Source organism: Mauremys mutica, chromosome 17 (genome assembly GCF_020497125.1).
Source record: "Mauremys mutica isolate MM-2020 ecotype Southern chromosome 17, ASM2049712v1, whole genome shotgun sequence".
NCBI classification, from domain to species: Eukaryota; Metazoa; Chordata; order Testudines; family Geoemydidae; genus Mauremys; species Mauremys mutica.
The window spans coordinates 13544188-13551145 of record NC_059088.1 but is presented as its reverse complement, the minus strand read 5'-3'; positions in this window follow the sequence as shown (position 1 = coordinate 13551145).

The window sequence follows — 6958 nt, the reverse complement described above, 5'->3', positions numbered from 1 at the left end:
GCCGGGGTGCCGGTAGCTCTGCGTTGCTGCGAGCGAGCGGAGCCCACACACAAATTCCTCCGGCTCAGCGTGTGCGTGGGGGGGACCTGCCACCGGGGGGGGGAGGGGGAGCCGGCTTCATGTGCTGGCTGCTACTCCTGGCACAGCTCTCTGCCTCTCGGGGCTGTGGGACTTGGGGTGGTGGCCCCAGCGGGTCTGCTCCCACTGAGCCGGAGGAAGGATAGTTCTGCTCTGAGTTTATTGATGCATCTTCCCCGGAGAGGAGATCAGAGACCGCAGGACTCCTGGGTTCTCTCCCAGCTGTGGGAGGAGAAGGGTCTCGTGCGTGAACGGGAGGGGGGGGCGTTGGGAGACAGGACTCCTGGGTTCTATCCCTGCCATGGGTGGGGTCTAGTTGTTAGAGCAGGGGGCCTGGAAGCCAGGACTCCTGGGTTCTATCCCTGCCCTGGGTGGGGTCTAGTGGTTAGAGCAGAGGGGCCGGGAGCCAGGGCTCCTGAGTTCTATCCCTGGCAGATACAAGTCCATGGCAGTTTGAACTGAAGACCTGGATTTCCCTGGCCATAGTCACGTGACATCCTCACCCCATGGATTCATTCCAGGGGCAGGAATTCCTGGCATGCCTGTTGTGTGCTGCCAACACATTCCCCCCCCCTACGCTTCCCCAGCTCCCCCCTCCCCGCCCAGGGGAGTCACAGCTGGGCACAAAGGAGCCTGTGTAATGCCCCCACGCTGGGCACACGCTGGGCACACCCAGAATCTCTCCAGCTGATGGGACCCGCACCAGTCCTGGGCTCTAATTCACAGCGTTCCTCTTCGCAAAAAGCACAAACACTTTGAAACGTAGGGACAGGGAGGGTTCGCCTGGTGCTGAGATGCGGCCAGTTCTGGGGAGGGGTAAATCTGGGAAACAGTCGCACAGCAACACTGCATGGCTTCAGCTTGCCTGGCACTGAGATCCCCATGTGGTGTCACTGTGCAGCTGGTCCCCAGCTGCCCCGCCCCAGAGGCGGCTGCATCCCAGCACTGGGGGTGGCCTGCCCCGTGCAGCGTTATGTGCGGCCGTTCCCCAGCTGTCCTGCATCTCAGCACCGGGCAAGCCATCCCCGTGCCTATGTGGCTGTTCCCCAGCTGCCCCGCCCCAGAGGCTGCTGCATCTCCCGTGTGGGCGGATTGAATTTTCAAGGCTCTTTGCAAAAATCACTGCTGATCTCTGAGTCATCGAGGCAAATTCTGCTCCCAGTTACACCCCCCTGGGCTCTGCCTGACTGAACCGACGCCGCGAGGAGCCAGGGCCTGCAGGATATGGCCCCTAATAATTATAAGGATGATGACGCTTCGCTCCACAGAGCAGATGGCAGCCGGCGCGGCTGACTTCAGCTAAGGAACAACTCTGTCTGCCTGTGCCCGTGTGACGGGGATTGCCAGGGCCAGTTCCCAGCTCCGGCTCAGAGCCAGCCTGATCGACCCATCCCTGGGCCAGCTTCCCCAGCAAACCCGACAGCCCCTAGGGTCAGGGGAATAGCAGGGGGGGGGGGAGTAATCCCACTCCTTGCCCCAGTGGGAGGAGATTAGAGAGAGAGAGATAGAAGGGATGGATGGATGGGAAAACAAAAGGAGGGAAGAAGGGACAGAGGGAGGGATGGATGGATGGAGGGAGGGCGTGTATATGGATAGATGGATGGATGGATGGAGAAGCAAAGGAGGAGAGGGATGGAAGGTTGGATGGGTAGATGGATGAAGGGGGGAGGGAGGGATGGAGGGAGGGCGTGTAGATGGATGGATGGATGGATGGATGGATGGATGGGGAAGCAAAGGAGGAGAGGGATGGAAGGTTGGATGGGTGGATGGATGAAGGGGGGAGGGAGGGATGGAGGGAGGGCGTGTAGATGGATGGATGAATGGGGAAGCAAAGGAGGAGAGGGAGGGAGGGCATGTGGATGGATGGATGGATGGATGGGGAAGCAAAGGAGGAGAGGGATGGAAGGTTGGATGGGTAGATGGATGGATGACCCTGGTATCTGTGGCAGCTGGGCTATTACCCCGGACGGTGACACCGACAGGCATCGGCTGATCCGTCGAACTGCCGACCTCCCCCAGGGCCGAGGGAGCTGCTGATGGACTGACGGGTGTGGGGGTTAGTGACACAAGACAGGGCAGAGCTGTTTAAATGCAACATGTCAGCTAAGTTCAAGTCCAAGCCCCCTCCAGTGGCCTGGCCCACACTGAGGACAAAAGCCTACTGCTGCTGCCAGCTAATGGAGCAACTCCTTTATGCCACCTAGAGGATAACAGCCCTGCTACAGCTGTCAGCTAATGGAGCGACTCCCTTTAGCACCATCTCTAGTGGATCACAGCCTGGCTGCTGCTTCCTTAGTAGGTGTCCGTGCGTTGCACAGGCAGATTCCTGGTTCAAAGCCAGCTCGGTCGCACAAGCACATGGGGCAACTTCACCCCCAGCCCGGGGTGCTGCATCGAGGCCAGGGGTGAATCTCGGGGAGCCGTCGTGGGCACTGGGATGCGGCTTTCAGTCAACAGCTGGTCTGTGCAGTGTGTGTGCGTGTGTCTCAGATCCCTGCCTCCAGCGTGTGTCTGTCTACGGGGCTCCCCAGCCCCTCACGTGTTCTCCCAGCTGCTCTGCACCGGCGGCGGGGGGACGGACTGACTCCCCTCTCAGCAGCAGCTGTGCTCCCGCCCCACAGCTTCGGGGCTGCCCGCTCGCGGCCTGGGGAAAGGATCTCAAGGCCTTCGCTGTGCCCCCTGCTGGCAGGGGCCGATACAGCCAGGACGGTGAGTGAATGTGAGGAGACACCCCCACCCCCCCAGGGGAGACAATGATACATGTGAATCATTCCTCTGCCTAACCCTCCACTGCTGCATCTGTCTCTCGAGCCCCCCACTCCCCTCCCAGAGCCTGGGACTGGACCCAGGAGTCCTGGCTCCCCCCGGTAGGTATAGGCACAGACTACATGGCAGGTATCTTTGGAAAATCACAGCAGTAGCACTGGGACTGACGGCTCTGGGAGAGGAGTGGGGTCTAGTGGTTAGAGCAGGGGGCACGGGGAGCCAGGACTCCTGGGTTCTATCCCCAGCTCTGGGAGGGGAGTGGTGTTTAGTGGTTAGAGCAGGGGCAGGGGGAGCTGGGAGCCAGAACTCCTGGGTTCTATCCCCAGCTCGGGGAGGGGAGTGGGGTTTAGTGGTTAGAGCACAGGGGTGCTGGAAGCCAGGACTCCTGGGTTCTAGCCCCAGCTCTGGGAGGGGAGTGGGGTCTAGTGGTTAAAGCAGGGGAGGCGCTGGGAGCCAGGACTCCTGGGTTCTAGCCCCAGCTCTGGGAGGGGAGTGGGGTCTAGTGGTTAAAGCAGGGGAGGCGCTGGGAGCCAGGACTCCTGGGTTCTATCCCCAGCTCTGGGAAGGGAGCAGGGTCCAGTGGTGGGAGCAACATGATCACGTTTCTCTCGGGGGCCGCGTTCCTTTTGCCCCTCAGTGGCTGGTTCTCGAGCACCAGGCTCCGTGTGGCTCTTCCTAGCAGGTGGTGGCAGCCCCCGAATGGCACAGCCTGGCAGCGCCAGTAACAAAGCTGTTTGTCTGGGGCTGGGCTGATACTGGGCTGTGCAATCTGCTGATGTCACATGGCAGGGGGAGGGGGCTGCGGGTCAGGAGTGAGGGGCACGGCGGGGTTGGGGGGAGCCCAGGGGCTGGGTTAGCAGGGGGCTGTGGGTCTGGAGTGAGGGGCACTGGCAGAGCTGGCATAGGGAGCCCAGGGCTGGGCTGGCAGAGGCTGCAGCTTGGAAGTGAGGGGCACCAGCAAGCGGGGGGTGAGAGCACTGCCCCCTGCTGGATGAGATCTATCTGTGTCACCTGCCAGGTGTGGGGGTACGACAGGGGTACCCAGCCTGGTGTCGTGTTGTGATTCTCTGTGATGTGTTAAGAGGAATCGTTCTCACTCGTCCCGTCCCCACTGGGGTCTCAGACGTACCCTTGCCAGCAGCCCTGGCTCTCCCTGTTACTACAGCACCAGGGACACATTCGACGATAACAAACCAGGTTCTGCTCTAAAGCAGAAACCCTACAACAACAAACCAAACTGCACCAACCTAGTGCACGGAGACTCTACAACAACAAACCAAACTGCACCAACCTAGTGCACGGAGACCCTACAACAACAAACCAAACTGCACCAACCTAGTGCACGGAGACCCTACAATAACAAACCAGGCTGCATAGCCCCAGCGCTCAGGAGAGACCCTACAATAACAAACCAAACCACGCAGCCCTCAAACTCACAAGTCTTTGCAGCCCCAGAGCTAATGCACAGCCCACGCTGTTTAAAATTCAGATTCTGGTGCAACCTTAACTGAGGCAGAGTCAGCACCCAACTGAGTTGTTAGACACAAAGTGATCCCTTGCCTGGCTCTGAGATGCAGTCACCTCTGGGCTGGCGCAGCTGGGGAACAGCCACACATAACACTGCACAGGGATGGCTTGCCTGGCACTAAGATGCAGCCACCTTTGGGCCATGGGAGCTGAGGCACAGAGCAACCAGGTGCCTAACTCCCAGTGGGGAGTCTGTGGGCAGCACTAGGAATTGAACAGGGCGTCAATGAAGTACTAGGCTGGAGCCCGGCTCCCTGCTACTGAGTCTGTCGTCTAAGATCCACGAGACTGATTTGCTCGGGAGAGAAGCCAGGACTTTGGGGTAACGTGGCCAGAACCTCATATCTGGCCATCTCTTGGCTAAAGGCGGCTGGGCTGAAACTCCAGAGTCCCTGGGTGGGAAGTCACTGCTGTTACACTGAAAGGGAAACTGAGGCTAACAGAACCCAAGACTCCCGGCTCCCAGCCTGCCCTCCCCCCAACCACCAGACCCCATTCCTCTCCCAGCACTGGGGATAGAACCCAGGAGTCCTGGCTCCCAGTGCAGCAACTGTCCACCGGCCTCATAAAAGGGAGGCATTAGCCCCTCCCTTATTTGTGCCAAATTACTTCCTGACCCTGCCAGCTGGGGTCCATCCATGCCCAGAAGCATAAGCGTGGCCACCCCCCCGGTTCTCCTGTCACCAGCTCCTAATGCTGCCCCGATGCCCCCTTGTCCCATGGGGACACCTACCTGGAATCCACAGGATGTCTCCTAGCGTCCGATCTCCGGGGTCCAGCCGAGATCTGAGAAGGGTTTATGTCCCCGGGGTGGGTACCAGCGTCTGTCAGCCTCGATGGCCAGCTCACTAGAGCCAGATGGGCACGACGAGGACGCGACAGAGCAGGCACCCAGCACAATGGCTCCCTTTGAAGGGGAGTTCGGGGCCAGATGTGGGGCAGGGCTTATGTACCGATGGGAGGAGCGGCGGGGATGGGGGGAGGAAGGAAAAGGGGGTTGGGGTGGGATCTGGGAGGCAAGGGAGCTGGGACCAGAATCTCGGGGGGGGGAAGACAGGCAGGAGAAGCTCCCTCCCCCCCACACATAGAGCCCCCCCTCGTCCTCCAGAGCCCCAATAGACACACACACTAAAATACAGCCCCCCCCAGCCCTCCCAAAAGAGCCACCACACCAATGTGCCTCAGTTCCCATCCAGCTCCAGGACACGGCTTGCAGGGAATGGGGCACGGGGCGGAGGGTCCCCTCTAGGGAGCTCTGGCTCTGTTTCAGCCCCGTGGCAAGGGACAGGCTGGCTCAGAGGGGCAGAAAAGGGGGCCTGGGGCCTTTCCATCTAGGGGGCACTGGCTCCCTGGGCTGGGAATGGGGAGCTCTGTGTCCACAACCATCAGCCCTTTCCCCAGGGGAGATGAGTCCTGCTGGGATCTGGGGCTGAGGCCGCAGGCAGTGTGTTACGTGGGGTGCTCTGAGCAGGGGCTGGATTCGACCCAGGGACCGGCGGCGAAAGGCCAGGGAGCAACCCACATCCAGCCAGCCCCCTGCGCGGATCATCGCTGCTCAAAGGCCAACCCTGCCGCGCTGCCGGGCGGACTCGGACGCTGCAGGTGCAGCTGGGCCCACGACGCCACTGGTGGGTTCCATAAAGACGGGCACAGCGGCACAAAACGTGGGCCCAGTGTAACTGCGGAGCCTGATCCTTTAGGAGCCACAGATTCTGGGGCCAGCCAGCGCGGGGTGCAAACTAGACCCAGCTGAGATGCATCAGGTGGGGAGGGCGGGGGGATGCAGGAAGGGGGGGTAAGTGACTGATTGATTGACTGATTGATTGGGCTAGCAGTGGAGCTGAGTGAACTGCCCCTGCAGCCTGCATGTTCTGTGCTACTTTGCCAGTGTTGTTTGTGTGAATAAAGCAACGCCCTGGAAAAGGGACCTGAAAGATTCAGGCAGACGTGCCGTGGCATAAGAAGCATACAAGGAATCATTGCATTCGGTTATACCCAGTGGGGCAGCATACACAGCTCTAAAACAGAGATCCCCCATGCAGGGTGTTTGAACCAGGTGCCCGGCTGGCCAAGGACAAGCATCTTTTGGAAGAAAGATTTCTATGAAGGAACAGGGTCCTTGGCCCATTTTACTCACCCCATTGCTACACTATTAGGGTGACCAGATGTCCCGATTTTATAGGGACAGTCCTAATTTTTGGGTCTTTTTCTTATATAGGCTCCTATTACCCCCCACCCGCGTCCCGATTTTTCATATTTGCTGACTGATCACCCTATACACTACATGTATATATATATATATATGCTTGCAAGGATTAGCTTTTTATCGGTAAATGTCGATTTCACCACACACACACAGTGGGGTTGCCAGTTTTGGTTGGACGTATTCCTGGAGTTTCATCACATGACATAATCTTTCATTAAAGGTTAATCTTTCATTCCTGGAGGCTCCAGGGAAATCCTGGAGGGTTGGTGACTCTGCACACAAACTGACGAAAAATTATTCCCATCGACAAAAATCCAAACTTATCGACAGGCAAAGTAAGAAAACAGCAGCTTGCGAAATTATCACCGGTTGATTTAGGGC